We start from the raw sequence: 21,699 nt of genomic DNA on the forward strand, positions 1-21,699 counted from the left end.
AAAGTCCTGCGCGTAACGCCGAAATTGCTCGAAATGTTCGAAATACATCGACGTATACCTCAATGACGTTGCAGGGGTTATTTCGAGGCCTTTGACAAGTCGAAAGGGACGCATTTCTCGCCTCGGGAACGGCAACACTTAGTTTCCTGGAGGTAAAGGGCTTGGCCTGCGTCTCATCGGTGATATGGTGCGGCGGCGTGGGGATGAGGAACAACGCGCACGGTTGAGAACACGGGTTTATGCTGGCGGCACATGAGATTGTAGCTGTGGAGAGGTGTAAGTGCACTTGGGTCGGCGGTTACACTAAATAGGCAGCATATGCCATCTACAAAGGCGGGAAACGTGTCCCGACATAGCAGAATGGTAACAATTTGGGCGGTTGTCCGCGGTGCGCCAAGGATTTGGCTGCCGTTGTAGCTGTGGTGCAGGCGGTGAGAAGGGAATCGGCGGCGGTCGCGCGACCGCATTTCGAGCTGGCCATGAAGCGAAGGGTGGTCTTGCAGCGACGTCAGCGTACGTAGGGGTGCCTCAATGGTAGGCGGTTGAATAGCCGCTGGCAAGCACTCGGCGACTTGCTCCTTGATAACGCTCCGTAAAACTGGTGTCAATGGAGAGTATGGTTGCGCGTGCGTAAAGGGCACCAGGCAAAGCTGGCGAGCAACTTCTAGTATGAATTCCTTTATCTCGTGCGTCATAGGCGATTCATCAACACCTAGCGTGAGACCTGATACATCGGCGAATTCTCAGGACGGTTGTCATGTGACAACTCGCCGCCGACACTGCGCAATGACAACAGACATGGTGGTCAGATTTTGGCCGACCAACATCTGGAAAGCGTCGTCCTTAATTCCCTTGAGAATATGCCTGATCTTATCGGCTTCTGGCATCGTTGCGTCGACTCTGTTGCACAGAATAACGACGTCTTTAATGTAGCTGGTGAAATTCTTACCTAGTTGCTCGGCGCCTCCGCGCAGGCGTTGCTGGGCCTGAATTTCACGGACAGAAGAATGACCAAAGACTTCTGTATAGTTGGTCTTGAACGCCGACCACGTCGGAATGTGGGATTCGTGGTTACGACACCAGAAATGTACAACGTTGCTCAGGTAGAAAATTGAAGTAGTTTTGCCGTCAAGCAGCTTTGCCGTATCGTTCCAGTGGTTCTTGCGCGCTCACTCTGCCGAACGCGGCGAGCCGTTCCTCGACGTCCTAATCCCCGGTACCCGCAACGCTGACGCTGAGCTTCTTCTTCATAACATATAATTATTAAAAATTGGGTCCTCTGTTAACTACCTTTCTTCTCGTTTAATAAATAACGAGGGTCCAGAATTGGGCAACAATGATGCCTTCAGGTAGCACGCGTGGGTTTATTGACCGGTTGCTTTCATCCAAAAAAATCTCGTTCTCGTGACGCCGGAGGCAGAAAGGATGACATCTCTTGTCAAGCTTTGTGAGTGGTGGTACTGGCTAACAATCCCAGTGTTCTTCTAGAAAACATAAATACCGAAGGAGGTGGATTGGGCAACGGCGGCCGCAGTAGATAAACTGGTAGAGCATCGCACGCGTAATCGTAATGTCTAAGATTGTTCCCCACCTGCGCAAGCTGTTTTTTTCATCCACTTTCATATACATTACTTTATCGGTTCTTTATTTCATTTATTAAGACCAAGTAATTTCCCCTATGCTGTACTTGGTGTCAGTGTTGGTTGGTTTCTTATAATATGAAGAATAAAAATTCGGCCCCTCGGTTAACCTCCTTTCTCCTCGTTTATTACATAGCGAGGGTCTCAAATTCGACAACATTGATGCCCTCAGGTAGCAGACATGTGTTTATTGACCGGTTGCCTTCACTGAAAAAGATCGCGTTCTCATGACGCCTGAGGCAGAAAGGATGTTCCACATCCCCGCGAAGGTTTGTGAGTGGCGACACTGGCTAACGTTTCCAGGCTTGTACTAGAAAACATAAATACCCAACGCAGAGAATGGTGAAAATGCGCTGCAGTAGCTCAAATGGTAGAGCACCGCACACGTAATGCGAAGGTTGTGCAGTCATTCCCAATCTGCGGAAAGTTGTTTTTTCGTCTTTTTTCATTTTCGTTAGCTTATCATTCCTTTATTTCATTTATTGAGCACAAGTAATTTCCCCCTATGCTGTCCTTAGTGTCTGCGTTTGCAGACTTCTTATGAAATAACTAATAAAAATTGGGTCATCGTTTAACTTCCTTTTTCCTCGTTTATTCCTTAACGATGGTCCGGAAGGTGGCAACACTGATGAATTCTGGTAGCATGTGTGGGTTTATTGACCGGTTGCCTTCATCGAAAAAGATCACGTTCTCGTGATGCCTGATGCAGCAAGGATGTTTCACGTACCCTGCCAAAGTTTTCGAGTGGTGGCACTGGCTAACACTCTCAGTGTTCTACTAGAAAACATAAATACCGACGAAGGTGGACCGGGAAACGGCACCATGTTAGCAGAACTGGTAGAGGATCACACGCGTAATGCGAAGGTCTAAGATCGTTCCCCACATTCGGCTAGTTCTTTTTTCATCCAGTTTTATTTCCACTACTTTAGAGTTATTTTATTTTATTGATTAAGCAAAATCAATTTCCCCAATGTTGTACTTGGTGTCAGTGTTTGTTGGCTTCTTATACTATGACTAGTAAAATCGGGCCCCTCGGTTAACCCCCTTCCTTCTCTTTAGATACATCTGACATCATTCATGCCCTGTGGCGTGAGATGTCGGTTTATTGACCGGTTGCCTTCACTTAAAAAGATCACCTTCTCGTGACGCCTGATGCCGAAAGGATGTTCCACATCCCCCACCAAGGTTTGTGAGTCGTGGCACTGGCTCACATTCCCTGGGTTCTACAAGAAAATATTTTTACGGGAAGAAAGAAGCGTTCGTCTATTTACAAGTGGCTTTTAATGGCTGAGCCAACAAGCGTAGAGCATCGATACTGTTAAACACTTCTTCATCGTTTCTAAAACCACCATCAGCGTCGTCTTCTTCCCACATTACCGACTGTGACATCACCCCCGTCGGAAAAAGCACCTGATTGGTGCGGCTCATCTGTCCGAGAAAGGTAAAGTTTGAGACGGCTGACGTGGATGATGTCAGAGAGAGGTGAAAGTACCGTGGCATCCAGCGGAGACACTTCATACGTGACAGGCGTCACCTGGCGAAGGATGCGGCCATAGTATCGCGAGAGGAATTTCTCCGAAAGACCAACATGCCGAGTTGGATACCAGACTAGCACAAGGGCGCCTGGTTCATAATGCACGTCATGATGGCGCTGGTCGTAACAGCACTTCCGGCGTATCTGTGAAGCAGAAAAACGAATGCGGGCAATCTGGCGTGCTTGGGTCGCTGTGGTTATGACATCCCGAGTGTACTCTGTCGGCGAATCGAGCGTGGTCGAGAGGAGTGTCTCGAAAGGCAAAGTTGGCTCACGGCCGAAGAGGAGATAGAAGGGGGAATAGCCAGCTGTGTCGTGGCGCGAGGAATTGTAGGCGAACGTGAAAAATGGTAGAGCAATGTCCCAGTCGCGATGATCGGAGGAAACATACATTGCGAGCATGTCAGTTAATGTGCGGTTCAGGCGTTCGGTAAGACCGTTAGTTTGAGGATGGTAAGTGGTAGTAAGTTTATGTTTAGTAGCACATGATCGAAGTACCTCGTCTGTGACTTTGGAAAGAAAGTATCTGCCGCGATCGGTGAGAAGTTGACGAGGTGCACAGCGGTGCAAGATAACGTCGTGTAGCAAGAAATCAGCGACGTCTGTAGCGCAGCTGGTCGGTAGGGCTCTAGTAATGGCATAGCGAGTTGTATAGTCCGTAGCGACGGCAATCCACCTATTTCCGTCATTCGACATAGGGAATGGTCCGAGAAGATCAACGCCAACACGAAAAAAGGGGTCGGCCGGTATATCCAAAGGCTGCAGCAGTCCGGCAGGAGGCACAGCTGGTTTTTTCCGGCGTTGACACGACTCACACGCGGCAACATAGCGGCGAACGGAGCGGTTGAGACGGGGCCAGAAGTACCATCGCCGCATTCGGTCATAGGTCCGCGTAACGCCAAGGTTTGCAGCGGTGGGAACGTCGTGCAGCTGCTGCAGTACAGTCTGGCGCAGATGAGACGGAATGACGGTCAGGAGCTCGGGCCCGTCGGGATGCATGTTGCGGCGATACAGGATGCCATTTTGTAGCACGAACATGTGAAGGGATCGGTCAGACGGATCAGAGAGCAGGCGTTCGATACTTGGGTGTAACGACTCATCGCGTCGTTGTTCAGCGCCAATGTCTTGCAAGGCAGAGAGCGAAAGAACGCAGATCGGTGCGGCATCCACTAAGCAGTCCGGTACATCGACGGGATTTCGAGACAGGCAGTCGGCGTCCTGATGTAGAAAACCCGACATGTAGACCACAGTGTATGTGTATTCCTGCAGCCGTAGGGCCCAGCGACCGAGGCGTCCGGTGGGATCCTTAAGGGAGGAAAGCCAACAAAGGGCGTGGTGGTCGGTTGTAACTGTAAATGGCCGACCATATATATAGGGTCTGAACTTGCCCACCGCCCTAATGAGGGCGAGACACTCGCGCTCGGTAATCGAGTAATTGCGCTCTGCGGGAGAGAGGAGGCGGCTGGCGTAGGCGATGACGCGGTCGTGCCCACATTGGCGTTGAGCTAAAACTGCGCCGATGCCGCAACCACTAGCGTCAGTGCGGATTTCAGTCGGAGCGGAGGCGTCAAAATGGGCGCAAGAAAGAATGGACGCAAGAAAAAAAATGGACGCAAGAAAGAAAGCAGACGCTTGTTCAGATCCCCAAGAGAAAGGAACGTCTTTCTTCAGGAGGTCCGTCAGGGGACGGGCAACATGGGCAAAAGTTTCCACAAACCTGCGGAAGTATGAGCATAGGCCAAAAAAGCTACGAACATCTTTGGCACAAGTTGGTACAGGGAAATTCTGCACAGCGTGAACTTTAGCGGGGTCGAGGCGAATGCCTGATGAATCGACGAGGTGTCCGAGCATAGTTATTTGGCGGTGACCGAAGTGGCACTTGGACGAGTTGAGCTGCAAGCCAGCGGTGCGAAAAACAGAAAGAACAGATGAAAGTCTTTCAAGATGAGACGCAAAAGTTGAAGAGAATACGATGACGTCATCCAAGTAGCACAAACAGATGGACCATTTCAAACCACGCAAGAGCATGTCCATCATCCGTTCAAAGGTCGCCGGGGCATTGCACAAGCCAAAAGGCATTACCCGGAACTGATATAGGCCGTCTGGTGTGACGAATGCGGTCTTTTGACGGTCCATTTCGTCCACGGCAATTTGCCAATATCTAGAGCGAAGGTCTATAGATGAAAAATAAGTGGCACCATGGAGACAATCCAGAGCATCGTCAATGCGGGGAAGTGGATATACAACTTTCTTGGTGATCGTGCTGAGATGACGATAGTCAACGCAGAATCGCCAGCTGTTATCCTTCTTTTTGACGAGAACAACAGGGGACGCCCACGGGCTGGAAGAGTTTTCATAATCCCTTTGGCAAGCATCTTGTCAACCTCGCTCTGGATAACTTGTCGCTCAGAGGGCGACACCCGGTATGGGCGTCTGTGAACAGGCGCTGCATCGCCGGTATGTATCCGATGTGTCACGACCGTAGTTTGACGCAAAGGACGATCGTTCAGATCGAAAATGTCGGAGTAGGGCTCGTGGAGGCCACGGAGCTGTGCGGCTTCTTCGGTTGAGAGGTGCGGTGCAATCATCTTTGTAAAGTCGTCGGTCGATGCTGATGCAGAAGGCGCATAATGAGCATTAGTCGAAGACGGCGCAACAGATAGAGCAGAAATGTGGCACTCGTGCGTTGGTGACAACATGGCAAGAGACATGCCTCGAGGAACTACTTGTGGGCACTGTCCGAAATTTAGGATTGGAAGACATGTCTGATTGTCCGCAACAGAAACAATGGTTTGTGGGAAGGAGACATTGCAAGAAAGCAGGACTGACGTCGAGGGAGTAAGGACATAGTCTCCGTCAGGTACAGGTGGGCTGGCTAAAACAGGGATGAAGGTTTCTGCAAGAGATGGCAGGCATATAAAATCCGCGGAACAAAGTTGAGCTGAAACTTGAGCCGGAAGGTCAATGGGAACAGGTAGGGGTATGTCAAGTTGTACAACACCGGCGGAACAGTCAATCAGAGCAGAATGGGCAGACAAAAAGTCGAGTCCGAGGATCACATTATGAGGGCAATGTTCAAGCACACTAAACAAAATGGATGTGTGGCGACCGGCGACACTGACACGAGCAGTACACATTCCAAGCACAGCCGGAGTTCCACCATCGGCGACCTGTAGCAGTCGAGTCGGAGCTGGGGTAAGTACTTTTTTCAAGCGCGTTCGAAGCTCCGCACTCATGATGGAAATTTGGGCTCCAGTTTCGATGAGTGCTGTAACGGGCAAACCATCCACGTCCACGTCCAGAAGGTTCCGATTAGTAGGCAGGGTCAGCAAAGGAATTTCAGGCCGGTGTTCTAGAGCACCGTCACCTCCAGTAGCTGCCCCAGTTAGTTTCCCGTCGGAGAGCGGCGACGGTAAGCTGGGGATGGAGAACGACGCGGCTGGGGCGAACGGGAGCGGTGGCTATGTGGTGATGGCGATCGGCTGGTCGCGGTGGCTCGAGCGTTGTCACGTGCGTCTTCAACCTCGGTGGAGAGTGATGGCGGGCGAGCATTCAGTGGGGAGCGGCGGTAGGCGGGAAAGCTTGGTCGTGAGTGGGCTGGCCAGGAACTTCGACAGTGGCGAGAGATGTGGCCCACACGTCCACAGTAAAAGCAGATGGGTCTATCGTCATGGGTGCGCCATTTGGCCGGGTTGCGATAGCTCGGATATGGACCGTATTGGCTCCGGTGAACAGGGGCAGAGGCAGCAGACGAAGCAAAGTCAGGACGGCTGGCGGAGCAGATGGAAGGAAGACCTACATTGGCAAGTTCTTGGCGAATGACCGACTGAATGAGGGACACAAGCGGCCGGGAATCGTCAAAGCACTGCGTGACTGGCGTGGAAGGAGCCGCTGCTTCGATTTCTCGCCGAACGATACGTACGACGTTCTCGCTGGAGGTGGACTCACGTGGTGGACAAATGTCTTCGCACGTCGACGAAGCTGCGGTATTAGGTAGATGAGTAAACTGTCGAACTATGCGGCGACTCTTCGCGTCTTCAAAGCGGCGACATTCGTGAATTATCTCATTGACCGTTGTGATGTTCTTATAAACAAGCAGGTTAAACGCGTCGTCCGCGATGCCCTTTAAGACGTGGCTGACCTTGTCTGCCTCTGCCATATTGTTATCTACTTTGCGGCAAAGAGCGAGGACGTCCTGTATATACGCCACGTAAGATTCAGTGGACGTCTGTACACGGGTCCCAAGGTCCTTCTTCGCAGCACGTTGGAGGCCGACGGGTTTGCCGAACAAATCTCTAAGCTTCTGTTTACACTGGTCCCAACTCGTAATCTCTTCTTCATGTGTTTAGAACCAGACCCGTGCTGCTATCTTGAGGTAGAATATTATATTAGCCAGCATAAGCGTGTGATCCCACCTGTTGTGTGCGCTGACCCGTTCATAATTCTGGAAACAGTCGTCAACGTCAACGTTGTCAATCCCGGAAAACATGCCTGGGTCGCGAGGCTGGCCAGGATGACCGTCGGTGGCGACGCCGGGGCCGCGGTTGAACTCTCTCCTTCGGATGACATCGCGGCCAGGTTACGTCCGCTGCGTAGCTCCGTCTTGCTCAAGTGATTACCCCGCACGTCCACCAATGATGTTACGGAAGGAAGATGCGTTCGTCTATTTACAAGTGGCTTTTAATGGCTGAGCCAACAAGCGTAGAGCATCGATACTGTTAAACACTTCTTCGTCGTCTCTAAGACCACCATCAGCGTCGTCTTCTTCCCACATTACCGACTGTGACAATATAAATACCGAAGAAAATGGAAGGGGAAATGGCGCCGCGGTAGCTCTATTGGCAGAGCATCGCACGATTAATGCGTAATTTGTTGGATCGTTTCCCAGCCGTGGTAAGTGGTTTTTTCATCAACTTTCATTTCCATTATTTACAATTTCTTTATTTATTTAGTAAGTAAAATTATTTTCCGTTATGTTGTCATTGGTGTCAATGTTTTTTGGCCTGTGATGATATGATTATTAAAAATGGGGTCCTCGGTTAACTCCCTTCTCGTTTAATACATGACGAAGGTCCGGAATCGGGCAACCATTATGCCATCAGCTAGAATGTGTGGGTTTATTGACCGATGTGCCTTCACTGAAGAATACAACGTTCTCGTGACGCCTGCGGCCGAAAGGATCTTGCACATCCACAGACAATTTTCGTGTTTGGCGGCGCTGGCTAACACTCCCAGTGTTCTACCAGAAAAAATAAGTACCCAAGAAAACGGATTCGGAAATGACGCCGCGGTAGCTCAACTGACAGAGCATCGCACGCGTAATGTGAATGTCTGAGATCGTTCCCCATGAGCGGCAAGTTGTTTTTTCGTTCACTTTCATTTACAATACTTTATCGTTTCGTTATTTCATTTATTAAGCACAAGTAATTTTCTATATGTTGTCCTTGGTGTCTGCGTTTGCAGACTTCTTATGAAATAACTAATAAAAATTCGGTCCTCGGTTAACTCTCTTTGTTTTCGTTTAATACACAACGAACGTCCCGAATCCGGCCACAATGATGCCGTCAGGTATCATGTGTGGGTTTATTGACGGGTTGCCTTCACCCAAGAAGATCACATTCTCGTGACACCTGCGGCTGAAAAATGTTGCACATCCACCGCCAAATTTTGTATTTGGTGGCACTGTCTAACACTGCCAATGTTCTAGTATAACACATAAATACCCGAGAAAGTGGATTGGGGAAGGCACCGTGGTAGCTGAACTTGTAGAGCATTGCACGCTTAATGGAAAGGTTGTAGGATTGTTCCCCACCTGCGGCAAGTTGTTTCTCCATCCACTTTCATTTCTATTATTTTATGGTTTCTTTATTTCATTTATTAGACACAAGTACTTTTCCCTATGTTGTCATTGGTGTCCGTCTGTTGGCTTTTTGTGATATGACTAATAAAAATCGGATCCTTGGTTAACCTCCTTTGTTATCGTTTAATACATAACGAGGGTCTCGAATGCGGCAACCACGACGCCTTCAGTTGACATGTGTAGGTTTATTGACCGGTTGTCTTCAGCCGAAAAGATCGGGTTCTCGTGACAGCTGCAGCCGAAAGGACGTTCCATATCCGCTGCCAATGTTTGTGAGTCGTGGCACTCGTTACACCCCCAGTGTCGTACAAGAAAACTAATACCCAACAAAGCGGATTGGGAAACGGCGCCGTGGGAGCTCAAGTTGTATAGCTTCGCGCGCATCCTGCGAAGGTTTTGGTTGTGGGACCGTTCGCCACCTGCGGCAAATTGTTTTTCATTCACCTTAATTTCCATCATTGTATTGTTTCTTGATAGCATTTATTAAGTATTAAGCATGAGTATTTTCCGCTATATTGTGCTTGGTGTCAGTGTTTGTGGGCTCTTTACAATATATATATATATATATATATATATATATATATATATATATATATATATATATATATATATATATATATATAGTGGTGCTACATGGTAACCAGAACAAGCATTTAATTTCGACAGTTTCGATCGGTGGACCGATCTTCATCGGGGTTTACAAAAAAATGGCAGTTCGGCCCTGGTAGTGAAGACACCAGACCGGGTGCCCGGTCGTTCTTACATACATCAAACCGAGCGGAACAGTTGTGACAGTGATTGATTTTCGGCGCCTTGGCAGATTTACAGCGGCCTTTGGCAGCTATGCAGTGCAAGAGGAAGGCGGAGTCACATGTATGTAGAGCAAGGAGGTCAGTGAGGAAAAAAAAGGAAAAAAAAGAAAACGGAAAGAAAAAGAAAAAAGCACACAGGAGGAGGGAGACGTAAGACGGAGAGGGAGGGGGGCGGGAAGTAGCGGCAGCTAGGTTCCCGTGCACCCGAGGCAAGGAGGGAGAAAGCGGTCGCTCCGCAGCACCAGTGCGTGGGCTGCCGTTGTAGCGGGAGAGAGGGCAAGTTGAATCGGGTTGTGGGGGGCACAATTGAAAAGGGGCCCAGAAAGAAGACAGAAGAGCGGCAACTTGTAGAAAGAAACACAGTGTCACAGTGCACATATACAAGGCACGGCTCGTTCCAGCAACTTTGTGGTCCAGCTACGGTGCGAAAAAAAGAAAAAAATATAGATCCACAAAATAATATATGCATGGGATTCGCAAAGCAAGTGCGCCCATGGGCTTAGATTTACGGAGTCGAGTTAAATAGCCTCCTTGTGGTCCAGTTTTTGAACGTTTAACAGACAACTCACATCAAGTCAGCACGTGCGTATTTCAAGAAGGGCAATAGGTCACTCAGAATGACCACTTCAGTGGCAGGGTCCAGGAAACTGAATTTATTGGCTTTGCGCTCGCCCCCTTAAGGCGCATGCGGAGGGGTGAGCAAGCAGTGAATAGCCAGCGTCCCAATTTCAGAGTACAGAGCATGTATTCGCGTTTCCCATTCACTTTCACGGCATATCCCGGAGGCACGTCATCCGCCCCGGACTCTCATTAATTCCTTCAGTGTACGTTCCAAATTTATGGATGAAAAAAGATTCTCTCTGCTTGCGTGCACGGGTGTGTTGGAAACCAGATTGCAAGAGCACAACGCTCACGCGTTCAAAGGAGTGATCTGGCAGCCGAACGTGCCTGGAGAAGGGTAAATTGGGGAGACTTTTCACATGCGCGCGGTGATTGTTAAACCGCAGGCGGAAAGGGGTCTCTGTTTGGCCGATATATTCCTGCTTACACATTTCGCATCGAATTTTGTACGCGACGTTACTGGAATCACAGTCAAGATTTTCGGTAATTTTATATATGAAGGGCGAGTTCGATGCTTCAGCCGTGTCTGCTGTTCTCATGTGACGGCATATCTTGCAATGAGGTTTCCCACACGGTCGACAGCCCTTGGGCGTGTTTGACTTCTGTGTCCTCGCCCTGACCAACAAATCCCTGAAATTTTTGTTTCTTCTATACACAACCCGAGGCGGCTGCTTGAATATAGTAGCGAGTCGGATGCTCTGTTTCATGATATTAAAATGGCGGGCGAGAATGGCATTGATCCGCGGAGCACCGGTGGTGTATGTGAGGACCAAGTTTGGATGTGATTGTGTATTGGTATTGCTAACCTTTTCTCCCATTATCTGTGCTCGGTCTAAGCTGCGGGCGCGTTCAATGGCATCGCCTACTATTTTTGGGGGATATTTTTTGCGTATGAGAGCAGATTTCAGTTCCTCCGCATGTCGCTCAAATTGCGCAGATTCGGAACAGACTCTTCTGTATCTGTGGGCCTGGGAGTAGGGAATGCTTGTCTTGCAGTGATGGGGGTGGCTACTATAAAAATGCAGGTATTGCTGACAATCTGTCGGCTTTTTGTATATGGACGTGGAAATGTGACCGCCACTCAGTGACAGAGTGACGTCGAGGAAGTGAATACTATTTTGGGAGAAGTTGCACGTAAAGCAGATTGACGGGTGCAGAGAATTGAAATTGGAAATGAAGTCTAAGAGACTTTGTTCATTGTCGGCCCACACAAAGAAAATGTCATCCAGGAATCGGTTATAAAATATTGGTTTTACGGCCGAGTTTGCGAGGAAGGGTATTTCTAAAGATGCCATAAAGATATTTGCATAATTTGGCGCCACCTTCGTTCCCATGGCGGTTCCACTGATTTTCAAATAATGCTTGTCCTCGTACTCAAAGTGGTTATCGTTATTATTTGCAAATCAGTGTAACCGCAAAGGCAACCCCAATCTTCTTGGTCTTCTCAGGTAGAAGTCCATGTTCCGGGGGCAGCTGTTGAAGACGGCGGTTTGCTCGATGGTCCGGGACTACGTTTGTATTGTCTTTGCGGTTCGGGCTTCAATTACGGCTTGTCGTGGGCGTCCGGTACATGAACGTAAAGCACCTCCACCAAATGTCACGTCGTGGCGACGTTGAAGAACACAGTAGCAATACGCAGTACTGTGAAAGACAAAACTAACTTTTATTGGGCGAACCTGTGCCCACAAAAACAGGCTACAATTACAGCACAACGATAGCGGCGAACACGGTCGGCGATCGTCGAAAATCTGATCTGCTGGTCAAACGCGCCGGCTTTTATAGATCGGTCGTCGAATGTTCCAGATTAACCGTTGGGACCCGCGTGCCTGCCACAAAGTTCTGCACCATTTACGTCAGGTTATGAAATCAGATACCATAAGGTTCGGCGACAACAGAAAGCGAATAGAAGCATCGATAACTTTCCAGAAACTTCGGATACATGCAGGCGCGTCCCGCGCTGTGCGATAGCATTTGTTAGACGGCGAAACATCACCCGATAAAGCTAAGTACACGTGTCAATATCTTGCCTTACGTGACGTTCTCATATAATATTACATTACGAGAAACGACGCGCTTTACACCGTTTCCTTTTCTTTACGGCCGCGAAAGTGAGACGCTGCTGACGCAAAGCCGCCGTGTCTAGACGACGAGCGTTTAAATACTGACGACGAAGTATTTGTTCAGCACGTTGAGGAGGCCGAGCTGAGGATGCTGCATATCGGTCAGCAGCAGCGCACACAGATGCATGGGGTTACAACATCCGACACAGACAAGTATGCCACAACCCTGGCGACCACATGTAGGATAGACTCAAGTTTGCCGCCATGGCCTTATAGTGGAAAGTTGCTCATCTAGTATTTTGGGCCGTACAAAGCGCTGCGCCACAATTAGTGACGTGAACTACGAAGTGGTTCAGGACACTATGGCTCAAACACGGCGTAGATAACAGCCTAGCCTCGACATCGTTCGCTTTGTGGGCGTGAAGGCATATGCTGCGCATTCATGATTTGTTTTTCTTGATTTATTCAGATTTATATTTGCGGTCATATGTGCGGCTTATGCGGTTACCTCCCTGTATCTTTAGACTCTGCGCGTCACTGGTAACCTCTGCTGTAGTTGTGTCTTTCCTTTGGCTGTCAGTGTGCACTTTCCGCCAGCATCTGCATTGACCATGTTTTTATTTCCCTTCCACAGCTTCTTAACCGTCGAGCCAATTGTCTTTGCGAGTAAGGGGGGAAATGCCACCTGCAGTAGTGGGGACAGTGCAAAAGAAGAGATAAGAACGAAGAAGTATGCCTGCTACCCCCGCCCGCTTGATAGCCTGGTCCCGCCCCCTTTGTTTTGATGATGACGATGATGATAATGATGATGATGCCTCAATTAATGGCACAAACACACTATGTGGGATAGGCCACGAATCAGGTGGTAATATGATTGAATAAATAAAAGAATTTAGCTAATAAATAACTAAAGCAAAAAGTAAAATAAATATATAATCCAAGATGAAAAATAAACTGTGGCTGCATGAGTGAAAGTAGTGACCAATACTATGGTAAACCTTGCATTGATAGGAATACTTAAAAAAAGAAGAATAAAAAACTCACTTACCTAAATTTGAATAAGCTAAGTTTCTTATTGATACTACTAGAAGGGTTTAAACTGTGCATTTGTGCTTTTACTTTGTGAATTTCCTAGTCTGAAGTAGAAGTGCATCAATTGTGGAAACTAAGAACTATTAACAAGGCATTCTTTTTGTGCCACATAGAAAATTAAAAATGGCTAAGCAAACGTTCCTGTGGCTGTAGCCCAATACTGGTGCTCCAAGGGATAGAATAGCAGTGCTGTTTAGAGGCAATCCTAAATATTGAAGTGCGATTTCTAGATATAGTTTTCGATGTACAAAAAATTGCCGACAGGATAATAAAAAATTATCTATAGATTCCGGTTCATTGCAGATGTAGCATAGAGGGGATAGCGCCAGACCACACCTGCGCAAGTAAAAATTAGGTGTTGGAATACGGCAACGCAGCCTAGTAAATGAAACTTCAAATTCCTGGTTAGGACACTATTTCCGGTTCCAAGAATAATTTAAGTGCAAAAATCTGTACACTTTGCTAATGACAGGGCTTTTTTGTCTTCGCTCAAAGAAAATTGTCGATATCTGGCTGCAGTGACGTGCGCCGTTGCCGGCAGCACAGATAGCACAGGACCTGTTCAAGAAGCTTGGGCCAACGAATCGGCTATTTCATTATTATGAATGTCTAGGTGGCCTGGGACCCATACCATATGAACTAAACTTAAATGAGGCGGAGCTATTGAATAAAACGTGTTCAATGTTGTCGATTTTGTAGAGGCAGTAAGTGCGCTGCATGCAGATAGAGAATCTGTGACGATAATAACTCTTGTAGTATCAACGGGTAATTTCCTCAAGGCAAGAACTATTGCCAGAAGTTCGGCATGAAAAATTGATGTGTAATCTGGTAGGCGAAGAGAAAAAGACCAGTCGAGGGATGGTGAGTAGATACCCAAGCCTACCTTCTCTTCACACGAAGAAGAATCACTCGATATTACATTTATTTTGAAGCGGGCCAAATATTCTTGTAAACGGCCATTCAAATATGTTGTGGGCAGAAATTTTGCATTGTGAAGAAAAATGTCTGCAAATTCAATTTCGAGCAATCCTGTAGACCTAAGAAGCGGAATTACTTCTCTAAGGCTAACTTTTAAAGGCGTTAATTGTGCTTGCACAAATACAACTTGTGGGGTATGCAACCATGACCACGTGTTCTAAAAAAATGGATTTGGTTCACTAGTAAATGCGTACTGTCCACGTCGTAGGGAAGATTCATAAGCTCTTAAGTAGGTTTGAACCGTAAGCATGCGGAATCGCGTGTGAAGTGTAGGTAGGCGCGTTTCCTGGTATAACACATTATTAGCAACAAATTTAAAGAGAGCTAAACATAGTCGAAGAGCTTCTCGCTGTAACAGGTTATGCGGTCTTAATTTGTATTTTGCACTTCCAGAGAATAAAACACAGCCAAATTCTAGAATTGGTCGTACATACATACGATAAATCATAATTAGTCTGTCACTTCGCATACCAGAACGTCGGGGAATGAATCTACATAGTAAACCTACAGCTCGTGTCCCCTACGTTCCAATATTCTCTATGTGAGAAGGCCAGCTAAGTTTTCCGTCATATATGATACCCAAGTATTTAAGCGACTCTACCTGAGGAATGGTTCTCTGTTCATATACTAATGATAACTGTACCGGCCCGGGAAGTGGAAAAACAAGGACTGCGCTTTTGTTTACGTTTAGTCAGATGCAGATCATGAAGCGACGTCTGTAGAGTACAGAGCAGAGTGGAGTAGAGTTCAGAGCTAGCTATCCCCATTAAACATCACCCGTCCTAGTGAAGGCACATGACAATATGAATTTAAAAAAGTAAAGCAAGTATGAAGAATGAGTGGTATACATTTATTTTTTCCATTTTCTCCACAGCAGGCGGATATGAACCATTTTTTCGGGACTTCATGAAATATCTTACGCTACTGGAAGAATATACTTGCCTACGCTTTATGAGAAGGAGGTGGAAAACAAAAATAAGCATGTATGCACCTAGAGTTAATAACAGGTAAGTGAATCAAATTTCATTTCGCTATATTCTAAAAAGCAAAGCCTGCGAGAAATAACGTTCGAGTGCGATTGCAATAATGAGTAGGTAATACTAATGAGTAGGTTAATGTTAACGTGTGGATCAAAGAAATGAAAGAAGTACCGAATATTTAGTAAAACAATGAACGGGACTAGTTGCTTGACGGTTGCTTGCGCTTAATTATAAACTGACCGAAGAATTAATGGACGACCACAAAGACGCAAGACGTGGATCTACGTGGCGTAAACTACCTGCTCGTGTATAATTGATTTATTTCTTGAACGCATCGTTTTGTAAGTCAGTCGCTCAAAAAACCGTGCCTACTTCAAGAGTATGGTGGCGAAGGTCTGTGAAAAAATGTTGCTGGAAATCGGGGTGAACCGGAAGAGGAAAAAAAAATAAAGCACCATGAAAAATAAAAAAAAAGCGCGTGGTGTTTCCTTACATGGGTATGCTGTCACACTAAATAAAAAGACAGCCCAATGCCATTACGTTCAAGTACAATTCTCTGCTCGGTAAAAACTAAGGTACATGTGCAAGAGGGGGAACGCAGGAGCAAAATAAGAAAAAAAAACAAGTACAACATTCTTTTTAAACTAAGTACATGAAAAGATATCTAGAATGGGCTAGTTGTGTGGCTTACTACATCCCACTAGAATAGTGGGAATTGTGTATTGGGCAAACTTGATGCTAAGACAGGTTGCGGCAACGCAAATACACGCACCAGCTCTTGGCATCGCCTAGCAACATCGCAGGACAGTGCAAACAGAGCGAAATATATGGAAAACGCTTGAGATAACAAAAGAAAATGAGAAGCACTCGGTCCAGCACGGTCATCGATGCTTAGGTAGAGTATAACCGGGCCGACGAGTGCAAGTGAACGCTGCTTTTCCACAACACCACATCATCACATGTCGTATAGTTTCCCGATATTGTATTTCACCTACGCCTTCACCTTCTAGATAAGCATGCTCTCTAACAGCATTAAACAAGTTGGCATATTGCGCCACGTGGGTCCAAGTCTTCGTTTATGTTCGTCTATTAGTTCTTCCCTTAGTGTTATACTAAGCCCAATGCAATCCTAATTAGGAAATATTTCTTGATGAAACTCCGCTTTAACAATCATAAATCCCACGCTAACACGCTGCTCAACCTGCCCATCTCAAGACACCTGCATCTTCCTGACCACTCATTTGATAAACTGAGAGTCATGCTGCTTGAATCTGGATTTCGTTCAAATTATGATAGAGAAGCCCGCGAATCCTTCCTTATCTATAAGTTTGATACCGTCGCGTGTGGTATGAATGAATGTGTAGGAAAATTGAGTTGCCTGTCTTTGTAGCCCAGCATAAACATTGGATGCTGATCCGGTAATGCTCGCCATGAAGATCTCACATCGCATTATCGTCCACGTTCGGTCAGCAGCATTGGCTATGGTTTCTTCTCATGTCCCCAAACCGCATCCAGCCTGGCACGTCGTCAACGATGGAACCTAATGATAGCAGCATTCCGTGGAAGATGGTAATCAATTATTCAGGTAATATTGCGCACCCAGAAAAACGCCACGCACGTAAGAGGAGAAGACACACCAATGGGGTTGGAGTTCTTTTCTACCACGCGATGAATCCGAGCATCTCTCCTAGACCGCTAGAACCACTCCTGTTTCTGCACGGTTGCCAGAGCTGGGCAGCTTCATAATCGGCAGCGTCCCTTGATTTATATGCGAAATACCTATCGCCAACGTCAACACTTCAGCCTCCACTTATAAAAAATCAAGAGCGGTCAGACGCATTTTGTTTCGACGGCTACTATGAGCCACCGGAACGCGGTAATCTGCTAATGATCGTTATTCAGGTGTCATTTCAGATGATAATCCTCGCTGTGTAGCCTAATTAGGTATGATTTTTACAGATGAACCCAGCAATACCGAGCCGGGTGCGTCGACCATAGTGGCACTAGGTTTTACACGCGAGGGAACAGAGCATCTCTCCCAGACTGACGAAGGCGTTCCTGTATCTGACTACTTGCTGGTACTGCACCCCTTTGTAATTGGCAGCTGACGGACTGCATATTTCTTGATTTCGCTAAAGCTTTTGACAAAGTGTACTACATATTACTGCTATGCAAAGTGAAAGCACTAAACATTAATACTAATGTAAATAATTGGATACATGCATTTCTAACACACCGCATCCAATTTGTAAGCGGCAATGAAGTTAATTCAACTCTAACAGCCGTAAAATCTAGCGTTCCGCTAGGGTCTGTTCTTGGACTGCTGTTGTTTTTGATCTACATTACCGATTCACCTGACAACATTTCGTCTAAAATTTGTGTTTTTGCAGATGACTGCATAATATATTGTCAAATTACTATTGACGCTAATATTTCATCTCTTCGGGACAACTTAAACATACTGCATAACTGTACTATAAAATGGCGCATGCAGCTTAACGTCAAGAAATGCAAATCGATGCGAATATCCCGTACCAATGAAGATTGTCCTGCCTATTTACTTGATAACATTCTTTTAGAGAGCGTAAGAAACTACATATATTTGGGCGTCCATATAACCTATAACTTATCCTAGAAGTACCATATCGAATTCATAACAAGCAAAGCTAACCGCACACTTGGATATCTTTGCAGAAACCTCTCGCTCACACCATTATTTCTTAAACATTTGTTACACACGACCTATGTCTATCCACAGTTGGAATATGCATCATCAGTATGGGACCCACAATATGCCATCTCAATTAACTGCCTTGAAAATGTCCAGAATCGCTCTACTCGGTTTACACTAGCTAATTACCATCGTACGGCAAGAGTAACACAAATGAAGGCTGCACCTAGCCTGCCTTCGCTGTTAACCCGTAGGAAACAATCGCGCCTATGCATATTTCATCACATTTACTACCAGAACGCAGCGCTTCTGTCAGCATGGATTAATCCAGCACCATTCATCTCCTCACGTATAGATCATACGCATAAGGTACATGTGCCTCGCGCTCACACACTAAAACATTCGCAGTCATTTTTGCCCAAAACATGCAACGAATGCAACGGTGTCCCAGCCTTCATTGTTAGTACAAGTAATCCTGTTCAATTTAGCAAAACTTTAGTTCACTACATCTAAATAATGAAACTTGCGTTCAATATATCATGTGTATTTTCATTGTATAAATACTATATTTGCAACTTAACTATGTAGGTATTGACCTATCATTCCCAATTCGTTTTATTGAAAAATGTATCAAGAAATTTCTATGTAAACTACCACTATTATTTTTTGTCTATGATGTGTACATCAGTGACCGAGCTTAACTTATCATTATTACTTATACTGTGCCTTTACTGTACATCATTTTTACCTCCTGTATGCTGCCTATCCCATCCATAAGGCACACTTTCTCTGAGGGTACTGTAAATAAATAAATAAATAAACTAATAAATAAAAAATCGACTTGCAACCACGGTACCTATCGCCAGCGACGTGAACTCACCCTCCACTTATAAATGAGCACGCGCGGCCAAAACCATTGTGTCTACCCAGCACTTATGTGTCAACGGAATGCGCTAATGTGCTAACCTTCGCTATACAGGTGTCACTTCACATGTTCGTCCACGTTCTCTCACCTGCGCTGGCTACGGTTTCTTCGGGTGTCCCCCAAGCCCATCCTTCAAGGCACATCGACAATGATGGAACTGATCTGTACCATTCGATCAATCAGAATATCTCTCCCAGGCCGTTGACGCCTCTCCTCTTTCTGGATGCTTCGCAGAACTGCACCCCTTCATAATTAGTAGCGTTGCTTTACTGGCAACAGGAAAACCTATAGCCAATCATATGAATTCACCCAAGAACAAAAAAAGATCAGGCGCGACCAGAAGCGGCTTCCACACCCTGCTATTGTGCATCATCGTAGCACTCTAATCCGCAAATTTTCGCCATGAAGGCGTGAATTGCATGATAATCGACGTTCTGTTGCCTGCCTTGGCTGCGGCTTCTTCAGATGTCTCGCAACCACATCCAGCCTGCGACGTTGTTTACATTGGAAATATCTTCTACCGTGCGATTGACTCCAGCATCTCTCCCAGAGCCGTGGCACATTTCCTGGATCTGAAAGCTTGCCACAACTACATTCCTTCACTCGTAGTAGCGTCATTCGACTTGCAAGCGGAAGACATATGCCACCGACACCAAACAATCAACCAGCTTTAGAAGACCAGCCGACGCCGGATGCATTTTTTCTTGTTGCTGCGTGTCAGTGGTATGCGATAAATCGCTAATGTTCCCCATACAGGTGCAACTTCGAAGAATCGCTGACGTTCATTCCCCTGCCATGGCTATAGTTTCTTCAGATGTCGCCAAACGTATGCAGTCTGGTACGCCATTTACGATGGAACTAGTTTTAACCATATGACAGATTCTAGCATCTCTCTCAGAACACTGGTGCCTACCCAATATCTGCCTGTTTGACAGAACGACGCCCCTTCATAACAGGCAGAGTCACTCGACTTGCGACAGAAGTACCCACCGCCACCGACACGAGCTCAACCTCCAGTTTTAAATGTGCCGGTGTGGCCAGAAAACGTTTTTCTACTCAGCCGCTTTGCGTCAACACAGTGCGCTTATCCGCCATTGTTCCCCAACATAGGTGTCACTTCACATAATCGACCACGTTATGTGGCCTGCGTTGGCTGCTGTTTCTTCAGATGACCGCCAAACTCATCCAGCCTCCCACGTAATCCACGAAAGAACTAGTTATAACTCTAGGAGAAATTTCAGCATCTCTTTCGCACCCTTGGCCCCGTTCCAGGATCTGGCTGTTGGCAATGGAATGCACCCCTTCGCACCTGGTAGTCACTCAACTTGAAACTCAAATAGCTGTGACTAGCGCAATCAATTAGCATGGCGGACATAAAAGAACAGGCGCGGCGAGAGGCGGTTGCTGGCTCGGCAGCTGCGCAGCAACGCAGCGCGCTTAACCGCCAATTATCCCCATGCAGATTTCATTTCGTGTGATCCTTCATGTTCTCTCACCTGCTCTGGCTTCCCTTTCTTGAGATGTCCCCAAACCACACTGAGCCTGGCCCGTCGTCTACGATAGAAGTAGTTTGTACCATGCGATGGACTGCAGCATCTCTCCCAGAGCGTTGGCGCTGTTCCGGCATCTAGATCCTTGCTAGAACTATGCTCCTTCTTACCTGGCATCGTCACTCAACCTGCAACTGGAATACCTCTTTTCACCAACATCAATTGAGATGCCAACTATAAAAGAGCAGGCGCAGCCACAAAGGTTTTGCTGTTCCGACTGCTGCGCTTTAACACTGCTCGCTAATCTGCTCAAGTTCACTCATAAGGTGTCTATTTGCATTATCGTCAGCATGCAGTCGCCTGTCCTGTCTATGATTTCTTCAGATGTGTGTCAACCGAATCTATCCTGTCATGTCGATCACAATGTAAATAGTTTTTACCTTGCTATAGAATAAAGCATGTTTGCCTGAGCGTTCGGGTCGTTCCCGGATCTGGCTGATGTGTCTTCAGTTGGCGACCCGGGATGTCATACGAGGTACTGGGCACGTAGCGTGTAGGTCATGGATCTTCTATGTATATCCTCGGGAAGCGAACAATAAACGTTCCATTTTTCTACGTCCACCATGTAGTCATTTCTTGTACAAGGCACGACCTATCAATAGTGACGAGGAAGAAGACCAACTCTTCGGGCTCACAACGCAGGGAATAATGACCCTCGCAAAACCACCTATGTTCGGCGGTACTGATGGCACATGGAGTACTTTCAAGGTATGAATCGATGTCTACATGGAAGTGCAAGAGATAGCAGGCGAAGCGAACCGACGTGCCATATTAATTTCTGCAGTGCCAGGGTAGGCAGTACGCGTCATACAAATACGATGTAACTGAACGTTAATCAAAGCCCTTGCATATCAGGAAGCCATCGCATACATAGAAAACTAATTTGCGCTGGAAATCAATGAGATCGCCACAAATTACGCATTTTATAGTGAAGCTGTAGACCTCTACCGTCCAATCAAATTTTGATCTCGTTGTG

The 21,699-nt window shown here is 46.7% G+C and overlaps 1 long non-coding RNA gene across 1 annotated transcript in view; it reads left to right on the plus strand.

Annotated features, from left to right (window-relative positions):
* The window catches only part of LOC139053376 (uncharacterized), a 205,136-nt gene extending 189,531 nt beyond the window's left edge, over positions 1-15,605 (plus strand). The window contains exon 3 of the long non-coding RNA XR_011510446.1: positions 15,472-15,605. This is a non-coding gene — a long non-coding RNA (uncharacterized lncRNA). The remainder of the gene's footprint in view (positions 1-15,471) is intronic.
* Positions 15,606-21,699: the final 6,094 nt, after the last annotated feature.

This window comes from Dermacentor albipictus, unplaced genomic scaffold (genome assembly GCF_038994185.2).
Source record: "Dermacentor albipictus isolate Rhodes 1998 colony unplaced genomic scaffold, USDA_Dalb.pri_finalv2 scaffold_105, whole genome shotgun sequence".
In the NCBI taxonomy this organism is placed as follows: Eukaryota; Metazoa; Arthropoda; class Arachnida; order Ixodida; family Ixodidae; genus Dermacentor; species Dermacentor albipictus.